This window comes from Myotis nattereri (assembly GCF_964212035.1).
Source record: "Myotis nattereri genome assembly, chromosome: 8".
NCBI lineage: Eukaryota > Metazoa > Chordata > Mammalia > Chiroptera > Vespertilionidae > Myotis > Myotis nattereri.
The window spans coordinates 22,325,143-22,344,033 of NC_138083.1; the positions used below are offsets into that span (position 1 = coordinate 22,325,143).

The window sequence follows — 18,891 nt, forward strand, 5'->3', positions numbered from 1 at the left end:
CTTCCCATGTTCATGGGTTGAAAAACTTAATATTCTTGATATGGTAATATTATCCAAATGGATCTACAGATTTGATAAATCCCTATCAAAATCCCAGTTGACTTCTTTGCAGATATTAACAAAATTGTAGGAAAATTCTTATGAAAATGAATGTTTTCCAATTTCAAAACTTACTACGAAGGTACAATAATCAGGACAGTGTAGAGTTTGCATGAGGATAGACATGTAGATCAGTGGAATAGCATTGAGAGTTCAGAAACAAACCCTCACATTTATGATCAGTTGATTTTCTAGAAAAGATGCCAAGACAACTCAGTGGGAAAGGGAAAGAATAATCTCTTCAACAAAATAATGAGGACACCAGGAGAGCCAAGTGCAAAAGAATGAATTTGGATGCAAACCTCACACCATGTGCACAAATTAATTCAAATGGGTCAAAGATCTAAATATACTTGCTAAAGCTTGAAAAACTCTTAGAAGAAAACATAGGCATAAATCTTTGTATCCTTGGATTACATGTGCTACCAGAGAACAAGCAAAAAAAAAAAAAAAAGAAAGAAAGAAAAAAAATAGATAAACTGGATATCATCAAAAATAAATACTTTTATGCTTCAAAGAACATTATCAAGAAACTGAAAAGATGACCCACTGAATGGGAGAACATTTTTGCAAATCATATATCCCATAGGGTTTAATATTCAGAATATATAAATAACACTTATAACTCATCAAAAAAATGACAACCCAATTTTTTAAATGTGCAAGGGAACTGGACAGATATTTATTCAAAGAAGATATACAAGTGACTATCAAATGCATGAAAAGATACTCAAAATCATTGGTCATTTTAAAAATGAGAGTCAACACCACAATGAGATACCACATCACACCCATTAGATGGGTATAATTTAAAAAGTGGAAAATAAGCATTGGTAAGGATATGGAGAAATAGGAATGCTCATACATTGCTAATAAGAATGTAAAATGATACAGCCACTGTAGAAAAAGTTTGGCAGTTCCTCAAAATGTTAACATAGGATAATCATATGGCCCATCAATTCCACTGCTATGTATAAACCCAAGAGAAATGAAAGCATATGTCCATTATGCCGAAGCAATTTCTTCACTGACACAGCTCCTAGGGCACTTGAAACTAAAGAGAAAATAAACAAATGGGACTTCATCAAAATAAAAAGCTTCTGCACAGCAAAAGAAACCATCAACAAAACAACAAGAAAACCCACTGTGTGGGAAAACATATTTGCCAATGTCATATCTGATAAGGGCCTAATCTCCAAAATTTATAGGGAACTCATACAACTCAACAAAAGGAAGATAAACAATCCAATCAAAAAGTGGGCAAAGGACCTAAATAGACACCTTTCAAAAGAGGACATTCAGAAAGCCAAGAGACATATGAAAACATGCTCAAAGTCACTAATCATCCGAGAGATGCAAATCAAAACAACAATGAGGTATCATCTCACACCTGTCAGACTGGCTATCATCAACAAATCAACAAACGACAAGTGCTGGAGAGGATGTGGAGAAAAAGGATCACTTGTGCACTGCTGGTGGGAATGCAGACTGGTGCAGCCACTATGGAAGACAGTATGGAGTTTCCTTAAAAAACTGAAAATGGAACTCCCATTTGACCCTGTGATCCCACTTCTAGGAATATATCCCAAGAAACCAGAAACACCAATCAGAAAGGATATATGCACCCCTATGTTCATAGCAGCACAATTCACCATAGCTAAGATCTGGAAACAGCCTAAGTGCCCATCAGTAGATGAATGGATTAGAAAACTGTGGTACATCTACACGATGGAATACTATGCTGCTGTAAAAAGGAAGGAACTCTTACCATTTGCAACGTCATGGATGGAACTGGAGAGCATTATGCTAAGTGAAATAAGCCAGTCAATGAAGGAAAAATACCACATGATCTCACTCATTCATGGATAATAGAGACCATTATAAACTTTTGAACAATAATAGATACAGAGGCAGAGCAGCCTCAAACAGATTGTCAAACTGCAGCAGGAAGGCCGGGGAGGGTTGGGGGGCAGGAGGTAGGGGGGTAAGAGATCAACTAAAGGACTTGTATGCATGCATATAAGCATAACCAATGGACATGAGACACTGGGGGATAGGGGAGGCTAGGGGACTGTCTAGGGCGGGGTGATAAAATGGACACATATGTAATACCCGTTGTAATACTTTAAGCAATAAAAAAAAATAAAAATAAAAAAAAAAATAAAAGGTTAGTAAATATAAAAAAAACAAAAAACAAAAAAAAAAAAAGAAATGAAAGCATATGTCCAAACAGAAAACATGTACACAGATGTTTATAAAAAAAAACAAAACACACCACTAGAGTCCCAATGCACGAAATTCATGCAAGGGGCTCGGCCCCAACCCACCACAGAGGCCACCTCTGCCTCGGCCCCCACCATGGCGGCTTTGTCTGGAAGGCTGTCAGGTCTATTTAGCATATTATGCTTTTATTATTATTGATTATTTATTAGAATTAAAAGGTTTAAGAAACCTAAATGTTCATCAATGACTGAGTGGGTAAACAAATTGTGGTATATATGTGCAATGGGATATTATTCAGCCATAAAAAGGAACAAAGTACTGATACATACTACAAGATGGATGGACCTCAAAAACATTATAAGTGAAAGAAGCCAGATACAAAAGACCACATCCATAGAGAAGGAAAGCAGCTTCTTATCAAGGGTTGGAGAGAGGGGAATGGGGAGTTATTTAATGAGTACAGAGTATACTTCTGGGGTAATGAAAAAGTTTTCAAACTAGAGAGAGATTGTGGTTGTACGACATTGTTAATGCACTAAATGTCACTTGTGCACTTTGGAATGGTTAATTATATGCTATGAATTTCACCTCATTTTATTTATTTATTTTTAAGAAATGGTGCAATACTTTGGAAAATAACCTGATAGTTTCTCAAAAGATTAAACATAGAATTACTGTGTGATCCAGAAATTCCACTGCTAGGTATATGCCCAGGAAAATTGAAAACCTATTTTCATACAAAAAAAACTTGTACACAAACGTCAGCCTTATAGGTAGTAGCCAGAAAGAAAGGAAAAACCAAATGTATACCGACTGATGAATGGATAAATAAAATTTGGTATATCTGTGCAATGGAATATTAGCAAAAAAAAGAAACAGAGTACAATGGATGAGCATTAAAAACACTATGCTGAGAGAAAAAACTACACATAAAAAGACATATATTGTACGATTTCATGTATATGAAATATTCTGGATAAGCAAATCCAGAAGATAAAAATTTAATTAGTGGTTACCTAGGACTCAGAAGTATAGGGGAATTGAGGAGATGATGACTAAGGAATTTCTTTGAAGGTAATGAAAATGTTCTAAAGTTGTGGTGATAATTGCACAAATCTGTGAATATCCTAAAAGTCATTGAGTTGTAGGGTTAAAAGACATATTTAATAAAAGTTATGTGCCAATGTATATTGGGGATACAAGGCCATCTAAGACATAGTCCTTATCCTCGAGTAGTTTAGAGTCTAGATGAGAAAAACAGGTAAACCAGTTTTATTAATTGTAAGGTTTTGTAGATATTATTAAAATAGAAGTATTGAGGTATTATAGGGCACAAATGAGGGAGTGAACAATTGATCAGAAAGACTTCATAAAAGAAATGGCATAAGTTGAATCTCGAAACATTGGTGTTCACCAAGCAGAGAAAGGAGAACAAGAACATTTCAAACCGGATAAAGGTGACAAAGACACAGGACAAAAAAAGCATGATCTATAAATAAGCATATCAGTTTGCTGTGGCATAGGATATAAAAACACAGCAATTAATGAGGCTGGAGTGGTAGGCAGAGACAGGCTATGAAGTTTGGACTTTATCCTGTGAGCAATGGGGAGTTGTTTAAGGATTCACTCATTGAAGAACGTTAATAGAATTATGCTTTGACTTTGGCAGTAAAGAGGTGAACGGGCTCTAGTTGTGTAACTCTGGTGACTATTGAATAGCCCAATTAAGAACAATGAGGACTTAAATTATAGCAATAGCAGTGAGGACTGAGAGAAGTAGATGGATAACAAGGCTAGAGAGAATAGTGTCATTAGAGTCCAGGGTCAGATTGTACCAAGAAGATTGGAATGGCCAGTAGTGCCAAATGCCAGAGAGAATGGGGAGGTAAGGGCCAACAAATGAGCACTGGATTTAATAGCTGGGGAATCTACATTTCCAGGACAGTTGTATTGGAGGAGCAGGAACAGAGCCTCATTTCAATTCTTAGGAGTGAACAGGAGAGGAAAAAGTAGAGACAGTGATGACGATTACAGAGCTCTTCTTGGAATATGGTGATTTGCAGGATCAGACATGAGTTTTCAACAGATCATTTATTGATTGCAGGTCTACAGAGACCCAGGGAAGTGTAGAGAGGAACAGTTGCTTTTCAAGCTAGTGCTAAAAAAAAACTAAGATTCATACATAAAATCAGCCCTTAAACCCCACTCTTTTTTTCTCTCTGCCCCTCTACTATAACACTCAGGGCAAAAAAAGAGTGTCCTTTTCCACTCAAATATACCTTACAAATTTGCATATTGCCTGTTCATTTTTTTTCAAATGCTCAATGTACTTTGATTTTACCTATATAAAAACACTTAGAGAAGGATGATACAATTACTATATGATTATCTCTGACTCTGCATTCATCTAGAGAAAGTTTTTAGAAGATTGTTTTTTGGTTTTTTTGTTTGTTTGTTTGTAAATTCTCAGAATAAAGTCGTTGATGATGATGGAAAGAATGAATAATGTACCTCCAAAGTGTGGCTTAGAAAATGGACGTAGAATTAATAGTGTGTTTTTTCTCTGTCACCCTACCAACTCAGCAGCTGACTAAAGGTAGTGTAAGGTAATATAACTGAAGCAGTGCAAAGGTATTGCCAGGAGTTCTGGCTCTAGATCATCCAAGGTTTCTCTATCCTCTTTTTCTCTTTCTAGCAGTAATTCCTCACTATCATACACTTCTATAATTAGAAAAAAAATAAATTTAATTTAAAGAAAATTTATAGCAACTCTCTCCCCTGACACTCATCCACCTGGCAACTCTCTTTCTTGGCAGAAAACACACACATACACACACACAAAAAAAACCCCACAAGTAGCTCACCAGTCTCATACTAATCATAGGTCAAGAAGCAGTTCCCTAGCAATCATGTTTAGGTCACTGTCATGTTCAGAGGCCATGTCCTGGACATATTGCAGAGGATGCTGAGCCTTAGCAATACAGGCAATCAATATCCTACTTCAGAAATGTTCTTGCTATTACCAGTGCTGTTTTGAATAACTTGTGAAATCAAGGAATTCTAAGTTACCTTTGCTGTTTTTTTTAAACCTTCTACCTCCAAAAAAGGAAAGAATAAATTGCAAGTATCCAGCCACAAAAATCCTATGCCATCAGATGCCAAGTTCCCTTCTGTTTTGTCTCTGCTACACACATTTTTTTTTTCAACCCATTCAAATTATTAGCTACTCAGTATACTTACCTAATTCACTTCCAGGTCTTTCTTAGTATGTTCTGCAGATGGACTGTCTGCCATGAAGGGCTGTCATCCCATCTTCTTCCCTATCACCACCATAAATCTACAGCATAACATCCTGCTTATATTTTAAGGTCCATCACAAGTTCTACATACTCCAAAACTTTCCCAAGACCTTTCTCATGGCACATTGTGCCTTTATTTTCTTATGCATCATAATCTCATAATTTAGTTTAACTCCCTCACTAGATTGTTAACTACCTGAATGCAGAGACTGTGTTTTACTTACTTTTTCTATTTCCCATATTCATTGCAGAACTTGGCACATAGTAGATGCTTAATTAGCACTTATAAAATAGACTAACAAATAACATCTGTGTAATACTTTAAAATTTTTAAAATATGTTCCGCAAACCTATGGAGTAGGTCATGCAGACATTTTTATTATTCTAAATGTAAAGATTTTCAAAACCCTGAAGTATAGAATTTAGTAAGACCTGAATCCTCTACTGCCGTGGTTCTCAACCTTCTGGCCCTTTAAATACAGTTCCTCATGTTGTGACCCAACCACAAAATTATTTTCATTGCTACTACATAACTGTAATGTTTCTACTGTTATGAATCATAATGTAAATATCTGATATACAGGATGGTCTTAGGTGACCCCTGTGAAAGGGTCGTTCGACCGCCAAAGGGGTCGTGATCCACAGGTTGAGAACCGCTGCTCTAATGGGAAACAAGGTTTGTTTTGTGCTTTTTTTTTTTTTTACTCCATATCACCTGTTTGTTATTCTAAGTCTGTAATTCTCCCAAGTGAATAGCTCTGTGTATTTACCGCATAATCATATTTACTTGCCTCAGGCCATTTCTTACATGCTATCAAACAGCCAGATGTAAAATAAAAAATTTAATCAATCTAAATATTTTAAAATGTAGTATTCATATATTTGCTTTCATATAGAACAGTGGTTCTGTATGGATGAGGCCCAGAAATCAGGATTTTAAAAAGATTCCCAGGTGATTCTAATGTGCAGCCAAGGTTGAGAACCACTGATATAGAACAAATGGCTAAGTAATTGATTTATTTACTTTTCCACCAGCTGTTTTGGCAGTATGATGATTACAGAAACTCCAACAGTGGCATTTTATTAGTTTTTCATTGATTTTGTGATTTTACTGGCATTTGCAATTTATTTACTGTATCTATAATCTAATTTTTATAGTTTACCAGCCAATGAGATGTGGTAGGCAAGAAAAACTTGTTTTTTTAAAGATTTCTTTTTAACTCTGCCCCCACAACCTTGGAGCCAAGGCTATAGTGCTGGGATTGAAGATAATTATTCCCAGATCAGAAAGAATGATGTACACCCCTCAGTTTCCCTGATAGAAGAGATTTTTTTCTAAAAACAAACAAAAAAAAGCATTGTCCTACTGATATGGCTCTGTGGTTGAGCATCAGCCTATGACCCAGGAGGTCATGGTTTGATTCCTGGTCAGGGCACATGTAAGTTGTGGGCTCAAATTCCAGTGGGGGGTGTGCAGGAGGCAGCCAATCAATGATTCTCTCCCATCATTGTTGTTTCTATTTCTTTCTCCCTCTCCCCTCCTCTCTGAAATCAATAAAAAAATATTTTTTTTAAAGCATCAAGATTCATCGGTTCTGGAGAACAAGTGGGAAGGCCCTTGATGAAAAAGAAATTAGAAATACTTAAAGGACAAAATAAGAGATAGGAATGAACTGAAAGAATAAAATTTTTGCCCCAAAATGTGCAAGAGCATATGGCTAGTCAGTTGTTGGGTGCACAGGTCTTTTATCCTGTTCGACTATGCCAACTGTTGTGTCTGAGTCCCTCTGCTCGGGACTGGACCTCCTTGGTTGCCGGGTATCAGATGGAAAAGACATGAGAAGTCGTGGGTATATAAGAGAGTCTTTATTATAGCCCAAGTAGCCTTTGCTACTAAGGAGCATTAGACAAAGCAATCCAGTAAAGCAGTCCTTACTAATACAGTAGCAAACACAAGAGCCATCCTAGCAAAAAAGTCAACACTAGCTGGTCAGTAATTATCTTCCCCACAACATAGCCCCACACATAGGAGCTATACAGGAGCCATCCTAGTAAAACAACCATCACCGGTTGGTCAGGAATACATCTTCCCTACAATGCAGCCCCCAACATAGGATCTACACAGGAGCCAACCACAGGCTGGTCAGTGGCAACTTATATACAAGCTCAGACAAGCTCAAACAAAAGAGGCTTCATGCCAAATAATAACCTCAGTATTTGGGCTACAGAAAGGCACACCTGGGCAGTGTATAGCTTGCTTCATCCCTGTACCTGCCTATGGCAACTTGGCCTTGAACACCCTGATTAGGATTCCTATGCTCAGAGTGGCCTTGAACATATAGCATACACTAACCGATTAGGATTCCCACAGATGCAGTAGAGGTACCATAGAACCAAAGATTTGTTAGTATACAGAGGTGGGAAAAAGTTGGTTTATTATTGTAGTACAAATAAAGAATACAGTAATTACTAAATAATACTGCAAGAATAAGCTGTTTTGTGTGCTCACAACCATAAACCTACTTTTGCCCCCATATACTAAACTTTGTCATTGCCTTTTATATTTTCTTTGTTCTTCCTTGAGATAATAAGCTTTATTTTGAAAATGCCAGACTGTCGTAGATATGCTAAGAGCAACCAAGAGAAGGAATTGGAAATGAAAGGTGGCTGCAGCAGATATGAGCACAGGTAGTTAGAGTTCACTGGGGTGCCATTGTTGTAACAATCCACAACCGTCTGCCCTCAGGTAAACTTTTCATTTTTCATTTTGAGCTCTCGATCTCTTTTAATCCAAGCTAGTGGCGTTTTTTTTTCAACAGAGCTCTTTAAAAAAACATTGTGGGTTTTCTGTGAATCAGATGGCTTCACTCCATGAACCTGAAACCATATGGATAATTCTTTGGAGGCAGTGGGCTGTAGTGCTAGCTTCCTCCTTACTCCATCTCAATGGAGTTTTTAGTAATTTAAAAATCTAGTGTATATAAAATGATGTTTCACATTATGCAAATGTTTCATAAAATTTACTACCTAAGTCAGTTTTTGTAAAGACAATGGAGTTTATGTCATTGTAGAAGCTTGCCATTGAAAATCAATCTATTATGAATCCTTTGGTAAAGTTTGGAGAGACAGTGAAATAGAAAGAGGAACAGCTCTAGAGTCAAATCTGCATTTGAATGCTATATGATCTTGAACAAGTTATTTATTCTCATTTGGTGTCAGTTTCCTCGTCAGTAAAATAGGAATACAAATATTCTGTGCTCGATGTCTTGGTGGTTGTTATGGAGGCTAGATATAAACTATGTAAAGCAGCTGATATATAATTATAGCCAGAGCTACAATTCTAGAGCTGAATTAAAACCTTCCAAGGGTAACTGTATATCAATCCTTTCTGATGATATACTTTATTATACTTATTTATTCATTATGATGATATATTACTGATCTTATAAAACATATCCTAAAGTAGAAATTAAAAAGGAAATTTTTTAACACTTCACATAAGTAGATCAATATTTTCTTCCTGCACTGAGTGACTTGTGTCTTTTCATAGAGAGTGATGGAATTTATGGAAATATCTATTATAGAGGGAAGTAATGAAACAGTTGGCCAGGTCTCCAGCAATCACCAGTGTTTCTCAACTGATAGAGAAAGCGTTCTTCAAGGTACTATTTGCAGCAGAAATTTTTTTTCCAGTAGCCAATAAAAAATTTAAAAGCCTGAAATTTACAAAAGAAACACTTTTTTAATGTTTTCCCTTGACCAGGAACCAAACCTGTGAGCCTTTGGTGCGTGAGCTGACACTCTCCAGCGGTTCTCAACCTGTGGATCGCAAACAATGAAAATACATCCTGCATATCAGATATTTACATTACAACTCATAGTGGTAGCAAAATTACAGTTATGAAGTAGCAACGAAAATAATTTTATGGTTGGGGGTCACCACAACATGAGAAACTGTATCAAAGGGTCGTGGCATTATTAAGGTTGAGAACCACTTGACCACCCAGCCAGGGCTCTTTTATCTTCTTTTTATGTTTTAAGCTATTAAAGAGTTTGTTTCTTCAGTTAGATTTTTATACCTCCTCCCATTTTACTATCTAAACATATCCCACCTTTGATGATTGCTGTTAGCCTTGTCATTTTCATGTTAATATTTAACCAATGACAGTTTGATTTTCTGGTCCAGTGTATAATACAAACTTTATTCCATTTGATAGCCATAATTTTCTCCTGTTGCTATAATATAAATGATACTGTATACTTCCTTTTTTAAAAAAAACTATATTTTTTAAGTATTTTTATTGATTTCAGAGAGGAAGGGAAAGGAAGAGAGAGATAGAAACATCAATTATGAGAATTGAGAATCATTGATTGGCTGCCTCCTGTAGGCCCCCTACTGGGGATCGAGTCTGCAACTGGGGAATGTGTCCTTGACAGGAATTGAACCTGGAACATTTCAGTCCGCAGGCCAATGCTCTATTCACTAAGCCAAACAGGTAAGGAAGGGAGAGGGAGAGAGAGACAGAAACATCAATGATAAGAGAGAATCATTGATTGGTTGACTCCTGCATGCCTCACTCTGGGGATCCAGCCCACAAGCCCAGGCATGTGCCCTGACCAGGAATTGAACTGTGATCTCCTGGTTCATAGGTTGACACTCAGCCACTGAGCCATGCTGGCTGGGCGTTAAACTTTCTTCTCTGTGTCTATACATACTGTTCATACTAACTTTAATTTTTCTGTATACTTTAGAGCAGTGGCTGCACGTTAGAATCACCTGGGAATCTTTTTAAAATCCTGACTTCTGGGCCTCATCCTCCAGCAATTCTGTTTCTTTGTTACTAATGTTGTGGCCCCACCCCATAACAAAGAAACAGAATTGCTGGAGGATGAGGCCCAGAAATCAGGATTTTAAAAAGATTCACAGGTGATTCTAATGTGCAGCCATGGTTGAGAACCACTGCTTTGGAGACTATATAATAACTAGAGGCCCAGTGCACAAAAATTTGTGCACTGGAGGGGGGGTGGGGCGCGGCTGTCCCTCAGCCTGGCCTATGCCTTCTTGCAGTCTGGGAACCCTCGGAGGATGTCCACCTGCTGGCTTAGGCCTGCTCCCTGGGGGATTGGGCCTAAGCTGGCAGTCAGACATCCCTCTGGCAGCCCGGCAGCCTTCAGGGGATGTCCACTTACCAGCAGGGAGTATACCTAAGCTGCAGTCGGACATCCTTAGTGCTGCTGAGGAGGTGGGAGAGGCTCCCGCCACCACTGCTGTGCTGGCAGCCATCAGCCTGGCTTGTGGCTGAGCAGAGCTCCCCCTGTGGGAGCGCACTGACCACCAGGGGACTGCTCCTGCATTGAGCATTTGCCCCCTGGTGTTCAGTGTGTGTCATAGTGACCAGTAATTCCCAGTCATTCTGCTGTTAGGGTAAATTTGCATATTACCCTTTTATTATATAGAATGGAGGCCTAGTGCATGGATGGGGGCCGGCTGGTTTTTTCTGAAGGGTGTCCCAGATCAGGATTGGGGTCCTGCAGGGGTGCCTGGCCAGTCTGGGTGAGGGACTGATGGCTGTTTGTAGGCTGGTCACACCCCCTTCAGGGTGGGGGTCCCCACTGAGGTGCCTGGCCAGCCTGGGTGAAGGGCCGAGGGCCATTTTCAGGCTGGCCAAGCCCCCCGGCGATGGAAGCTCCCAGCCTCTCCTTCTTTTCTTTCTTTTTTTTTTTATTCTGGGATTTATTTACCTTCCATAATTGAAACTTTGTAGCCTTGAGTGGAGCTCAGAGCCAGCCAGGGCATGTGGGAAGGTTGGCTTCCTCCATTGCCAGGGGCAACCCAATCCTCCTGCTCACTCCAGCTCCGTGACCACGGCTGACTGAAAGCACATATCTGTGGATAATTTATCTTCTATAATTGAAACTTTGTTGCCTTGAGTGGAGCTCAGAGCCAGCTGCAGCAGGCGGGAAGCTTGGCTTCCTCCATCACTGAAGCAACCAAGCCTCCTGCTTGCTCCAGCTCCATGGCTGCCGGCCACCATCTTGTTTGGGTTAATTTGCATATAGTCGCTCTGATTGGCTGGTGGGCGTGGCTTAAGCCATAGCAAAGGTATGGTCAATTTGCATGTTTGTCTTTTATTAGTGTAGATGGGAATATATCAAATCACATTGCCTTTTCCAGTTTATTTTTTATAGTTGTAGTAATGGAGTTTAAAAATTACTAAACATTTACTGTGGCTATAATATCAGTCACACTGTCTAATTTCTAATCCTATATAATAAAAGCCTAATATGCTACGTGTCAAGTAATCCAGTCATCGGTTCAACCAAACAAAGCATAATATGATAATGATATGCTAAGGCCACCCAATTGCTTGCTATGCCATGCACTGACCACCAGAGAGAAGACAGTCAACCGGTTTACCAGTCGCTATGACGTGCACTGACCACCAGTGGGTAGATGCTCCGACTGGTAGGTTAGCTTGCTACTGGGGTCTGGCCAATCAAGACTGAGTGAGATGGGCCGGACATACCCTGGAGCCCTCCCACAGTTCCTCCCCGACTGGCCAACCTCCCATGTCCCTCCCCGGCCCTGATCATGCATCAGTGAGGTCCCTCAGCCTGGCCTGCGCCCTCTCACAATCTGGGACTCCTCAGGGGGGGCACATTGACTATCAGGTAATTCCATCTATATAATAAAAGCCTAAGTGACCATTATGGCAGAATGACCAGAACAACCAGTCACTATGATATGCACTAACCAACGGGCAGACACTCAACACAGGAGCTGCCCCTCGTGGTCATTGTGCTCCCACAAGGGAGCACCGCTCAACCAGAAGCCAGGCTTATGGCTGGCGAGCACAGCGGCAGTGGCAGGAGCCTCTCCTGCCTCCTCAGCAGTGCTAAGGAACAGCAAGCCGAGCAGTAAGAAGCGAACAGGCAGATGGTAAGGAGCGAGAGGTCCTGGACTGCGAGAGAGCTGTCTGTCTCCGGGCTTAGGCCTGATCCCATGGGGCCAAAGTTGGCAGTCAGACATCCCTGGAGGGGTCCCAGACTACGAGAGGGTACAGGCCAGGCTGAGGAACGCCCCCATCCCTGCAGGGCACAGATTTCATGCACCGGGACTCTAGTACAAATGTAATTAGGCTAAGTAATTTGTTTTGAAGAAAATACTTTAATTGAGAAAAAAGTCTTATTATAGGCAAACCATTAACTTCTAACGTATTAAGTCTCTAATAATGCTTTATTTGCCACAGTCCCTTTTAAAATACTAATTTACATACATTATTATCTTGAAGGCATCTTAAATCCTTTAACAAAGTGGACCTCATATAATAATCTTAGTAATATGTATAACATTTATTAAACACTGAACATGTGTTAAGTATTGTTCTATATATTTTACATAGATTATCTCATTTGATACCATAAATAAGTGAAGTAGGTACAACATCAGGACTAGAACAGAGGCCTATTTGACTCATAGGCCACATGATGAACCATGATGCTATTTTACTTCTGACAATTAGAATCCAAAATGATCACTTATCAATCTTGGGACAAAGTTTCATTTGTAATAAAAATCTTATTCTGGTGTAATTTATTTTATAACCTGAACCTAAAGAACATTTTTTAATGTACTTAATAGTGTGAAATATACATAATCTTTTTAAATTTTTTATATGCTTGATATTAAAGCATTTGTCAACATGCAGTTATTGAATTTTTATTTAGAATTTGCCAATTACTCCAGTTTGACAAAGGACTAAATATCAAACATTTTGGGATAGTTTCTATAAGGTCTGGCTTACAAAGTAAATGGAACAGACAGAATTATGAGGCCAAGTATTAACTCACAAGTGAGAGAAAGAATAAAACATAACAAATTAATAAATATAATACAAAGGAAACATTTGAAAATTTATAATCTGCTCTTAAAGTACAAACTCATGATTTTGGGAAATAGAATATTTTGACTACCTCATATTTGTCTTGAGTTAAATTCTTCAGTTTGTAAAATGTGAGTGTATGATATTCATGCATGTTTTACTTCAGGAAATATATTGGGTCGTTTATACTGAGCATCAAATAATTTTTCAGTAATTAAAATGATCAGTCCTAATACAGTGATTAAGTTGACATGCTATGATGTATTACTCTGTTATACCAGGTTTTCAAAGATTTCCTTATCTAAATATGTAAGTTAAAAGCTTTTAAGTACTATGCAGAAATGAAATATACTAAAGATGACATATATTCTATATAGAATATATGCCATATATTCTATTGGCATATATTCTAGTCTTTATAAAAAGATTCATTAAATTGCTTGTGAAAATTGTTTTCTCAATTGTTTTGAAGCCTGATGTAATTATTCTAGTCTACTTTTCTCAGATATTTATATCATTCAACTATATTAATTTTTAGCATCTCTCTGACATATAAATCTATGAAAATATAAAAGATTGCATTTCTCTCCATTTTAATATCTCTATTAATAAATAGCATTTATTTACATAGATACACTTAAATTAAGTTCTAACTCAGAAAGCTTTCCATTATTGTGATTAATTCTGTTATTTGTAGAACTCTTCCAAAATGCTTGATTAAATATCATCTCTGGTGTATTTAAGGGGAAAAAAGAAAATAAAAAAGGAGAAAAAATAATTAAAAAATATCAGTGAAGGAATTAAACACATTATTTAAATTGCACATTATTTTTCAACTATTATTCTTAGAGTTCTAAAAATTAGAACGTTTTTTAACAGGAAATTGTATTTAGTGAAAGTTTTTGATGTTTTCAAATTTTATAGAAATGTTTTCTATATTGTAGATATTGAAGCAGAAAGACATAATAAAAAGCAAAAACAAAGGAATGTCACCACACAGGTAAATATTTTGCTAAATCATTATATTTTCTAATACAAAATTTGGGCAATAGGCACTGTTAGTATTAATTTGGCCTTCTCAGAATTCGTACACAAGTAATTCTTGCCTATTGTTTCTGTTCTTATTTTTTTCATTCTCAATCAGTATTTTATATTCATCCATTAAACAAATATTTACCCATTCTACTGTGAAAAGATAAGACAAGCATTCTCATAAGCCATGACCTGTCAGAGGGCCTAAATCTTAAAATGAAAAGGACAGAGGCCAGTCTGGCTAACAGAGTCACAGATGCTTTTTAAACTTTATTAACTTCATAATGTTTTCTGGCATTTTGGAAGTAAGGAATTCAACATTGTCAGTCTATGCTCAACTCAGCACCCACAATAATTCTGTAACTGTAAGTTGTTGAAATCATTCCTGTACTTGAAACCTTTTAGTGGCTTCGCATCTCAGTCAAACCAGAGTCTTGCTTATTAGACTTGGTCTGCACCATTTATCTCTAACATCCTTTTACTACTATCTCCCTTACTCATACCATTCTAGACATACTCTCTATGCTGATCCTCAGAAACCTCAGGCATGCACTCACCTTTCTGTTCTTTCTGCTTGAAATGCCCTTGAATCCAGATATCATGTGGCTCCCTTCCCTCACCTCTTTAGGTCTTTGCTCAAATGTTATATTTTTGGAGAGTCTGTCCCTTAACACACTGTAAATTTGCAATCACTCTTCTAAAATTGAAAACCTTATCATGACACCTTCTATCTCCCTTCCATTCTGTATTTTTTCTCTCAGAATTACCACTATGTACATACCATATTTTTAAAATATATTTTTATTGATTTCAGAGAGGAAGGGAGAGGGAGAGGGAGATAGAAACATCAATGATGAGAATCATTGATTGGCTGCCTCCTGCACATTCCCTACTGGGGATTGAGCCCACAACCTGGGCATGTGTCCTTGATCGGAAGCAAACCTGGGACTCTTCAGTCCGCAGGCCGACACTGTATTCTCTGAGCCAAACCAGCCAGGGCTGTACATACCATATTTTGTTATGTTTGTTGTCACTTTCCTTCCATTAGAATATAAACTCATAAGAGCAGGGGTTTTTGTCTGTGTTGTTCACTGTGGTTATCCTAGCAACTAGAATAGTGCTAGGCACATAGGAGGCAGTCAACAAATGTTTATTCAATTAATGAATAAATATTAAATCAAGATTAAAGGACTTGCCAAAACCGGCTTGGCTCAGTGGATAGAGCGTCGGCCTGCAGACTCAAGGGTCCCAGGTTCGATTCCGGTCAAGGGCATGTACCTGGGTTGCGGGCACATCCCCAGTGGGTGATGTGCAGGAGGCAGCTGATCGATGTTTCTCTCTCATCGATGTTTCTAACTCTCTATCTCTCTCCCTTCCTCTCTGTAAAAAATCAATAAAAAAAAAAAAGATTAAAGGACTAAACTTCAAATTAAAAAGTTTATGTAAATCAAAAACTCCTTTCTACATTGCAACATTTTCTAAATCGCTCCAAATTTAGCTCATCTTCAGTTATCATAACCATGACATCCCATAATTAACGGTGGGATTATTATGTACAGAAATAAATTTGATCGTGGCATAAAGCTCAGTTTGTCCTAAGGCAGGTGGAGACTGAAGGGACATCAGCTTTATCAGGTCACCTTGCTTTCCCTCGTGGGCTCTTGATATCTTGTCATATGTAATGCCTGCCCAATAACATCTGAAAGATAAAATAGGTTTACTGATTTAATTAAATATGCTACTATCATTTCCTCAAGATGTGGTTATAAGATGGGTAGATTCTCCATCCCCTGGACTCTTCTTCTTCTTTTATAATCATCCATCCTGGTATCATACTTCTCTAAGTGTTACCTTAGCTTTCATTTTAACTGAATCTAGTAAATCTAGTTGTCTCATGAAAACTTTCCCTGTAGCCCTCTCAAACATTTTCTCCCACAACCAAATTATGTTGGTCCTGAGTGGGTGGTTATCCTCCCTTCTTATTGCCACATTCTCATTGGGAGAGTAATAGAAGATAAGTACAGAAGTTACTTATGGTCTTTCTTCCCAACTATGTTATCTGTTTCTCTCTGCTCTGGAAATTTCAGTATCCATGAATCCTAACCACTCATTTTCTTTATTTTAATTATTTTTATTGATTGGTTTGAGAGAGAGGGAGGTAGGGAAAGAGAAAAAGACATTGATTTATTGTTCCACTTATTTATGCATTCATTCGTTGATTTTCGTATGTACCCTGACAGGGGGTTGAACCCACAACCTTGGCATATTAGGACGATGGTCTAACCACCTGAGCTACCTGGCTAGGACCTAGCCCCTCATTTTCATTGTTTAGATATTTTTGCTCTGATAACTATACCCTCCTCTCTACTTCCATAACCTAAACTATGCATTTTCTAAATTAAAACTTCAAGTTTCCAAGTCTCTGCTGACCACTTGGTGCTTTCTAGGATACTCCATCACTGGATCGTAAATCCATTTACTTCTTTTACTGCTCATCGTTCCCCTCAGATATTCACTTGTCTTCTTACTTGGCTTAGAGTTGATGGTGCATTACTACAGGACCACAGTCCCTTTTCCAAAACCCCTTGGGAACAATTATGTTTCAAAATTCAGGTTTTCTTTTAAAAAAAATACTGTGGTTAAAATATATATAACATAAAAGTTACCCCTCGTAACCATTTTTAAGTGTATAATACATTAGTGTTAAGTACATGTACATGATTGTACAATCAATCTCCAGAATTCTTTTCAACTTGCAAAACTGAAACTCTATATCTATAAAACAAAAACTCTCAAATTCTTGCCTCCTCCCAGCCCCTGGCAACCACCATTATAGTTTCTAGCTCTATGAATTAGATTACTCTAAGTATCTCATATACCAGTAAGTGGAATCATATAGTATACTAGAGGCCCAATGCATGAAATCCTTGCAAGGGGCTCCAAGGGCCAAGGCAACAGTCCAGCCCTCACAGCAGCAGCCCTGGCCGCCGCCCAGGCCCTCACAGCAGCAACCCCAGAATGATGTCCAGGAGGATGTCCAGTCTAATTATCATATTTTGCTTTTATTATTATAGATTATTATAGATGTCTTTTTGTGACTGGCTTATTTCACTAGCATAATGTCCTCAAAGTTCATCCATATTATAGTATGTGTCAGAATTTTTCTCCTTTTAGAAGTCTGAATAGTTTTCTATTATATGTATACGTATACCACATTTTGTTTACCCATTCATCTGTTGATGGACACAGGTTTTTTACAGATTTTACAAATGTTGGCTGTTGTGAATAATGCTGCTATGAACTTGGGTGTACAAATAAATATATGTTTGATATTCTGCTTCCAATTCTTTTAGGTGTATACCTTAAAGTGGAATTGCTGGACCATATAGTAATTCTAATTTTAATTTATTGAGGAACCATCATATTGCTTTCCACAGCAACTACTCCAATTTCTTCATATCTGTGCTAACACTTATTTTCCATTTGCTTGATTTTTTTATAGTAACCAAACTAATGGTATATCATTGTGGTTTTGATTTGCATTTCCCTAATAGTTGAGGTTCTGTTCATGTGCTTGTTGGTCATTTGTGTGTCTTCTTTAAGGAAATAGCTACTCAAATTATTTGCCCATTTTTTAATAGGGTTGTCTGAGCTTTTTGTTGTTGTTTAGATGTAAGAATTCTTTATGTACTCTGGATATTAACCATTTATCATACCAGTATATGATTTGTAAGCATTTACTTCCTTCCATTCCATCAGTTGCTTTTTCACTCTGTCGATCGTGTCTTTGTTGCACAGAGGTTTTCATTTTGATGTAATCCAATTTACTTAGTGTTTCTTTGTTTGGCCTGTGCTTTTGATGTCAATTGCAGTGTCATAAAGCTCTTCCCTAGGTTTTCTTCTAGGAGTTTTATGGTTTCAGGTCTTACATTTAGGTCTTTAATCCATTTTAAATTAACTTTTATATATAATTTAAAGTAAGAGACAAACTTCATTATTTTATAGGTAGATATCCAATTTTCCAAGCACAATTTGTTGTAAAGGCTGTTCTTTCCCCATTGAATGGTCTTGACATTCTTATTGAAGATCATTTGACCGTATTTCAGAGGGTTTATTTCTTAACTCTCTATGATACTCCATGTCTGTCTTTATGCCACTGCTGTACTATTTGGATTACTGTAGCTTTGTAAAAAGTTTTGATATCAGCAAGTGTTGAGACATACAACTTATTTCTCAAGATTGTTTTGGATATTCAGGGTCCCTTCAAACTCCATATAAGTTTTAAGTTCAATGTTTCTATTTCTGAAAACAATAATGCCATTGAAATTTTGATAGGGACTGCATTAAATCTGTAA

At 37.6% G+C, this 18,891-nt stretch overlaps 1 protein-coding gene across 1 annotated transcript in view; it reads left to right on the top strand.

Moving 5' to 3' along the window:
• Nucleotides 1-18,891, top strand: part of SEL1L2 (SEL1L2 adaptor subunit of SYVN1 ubiquitin ligase) — a 105,099-nt gene that overhangs the window by 10,147 nt on the left and 76,061 nt on the right. The window contains exon 3 of the mRNA XM_081097750.1: nt 14,449-14,504. The gene's annotated coding sequence lies outside the window, so the exon portion shown is untranslated. The remainder of the gene's footprint in view (nt 1-14,448; nt 14,505-18,891) is intronic.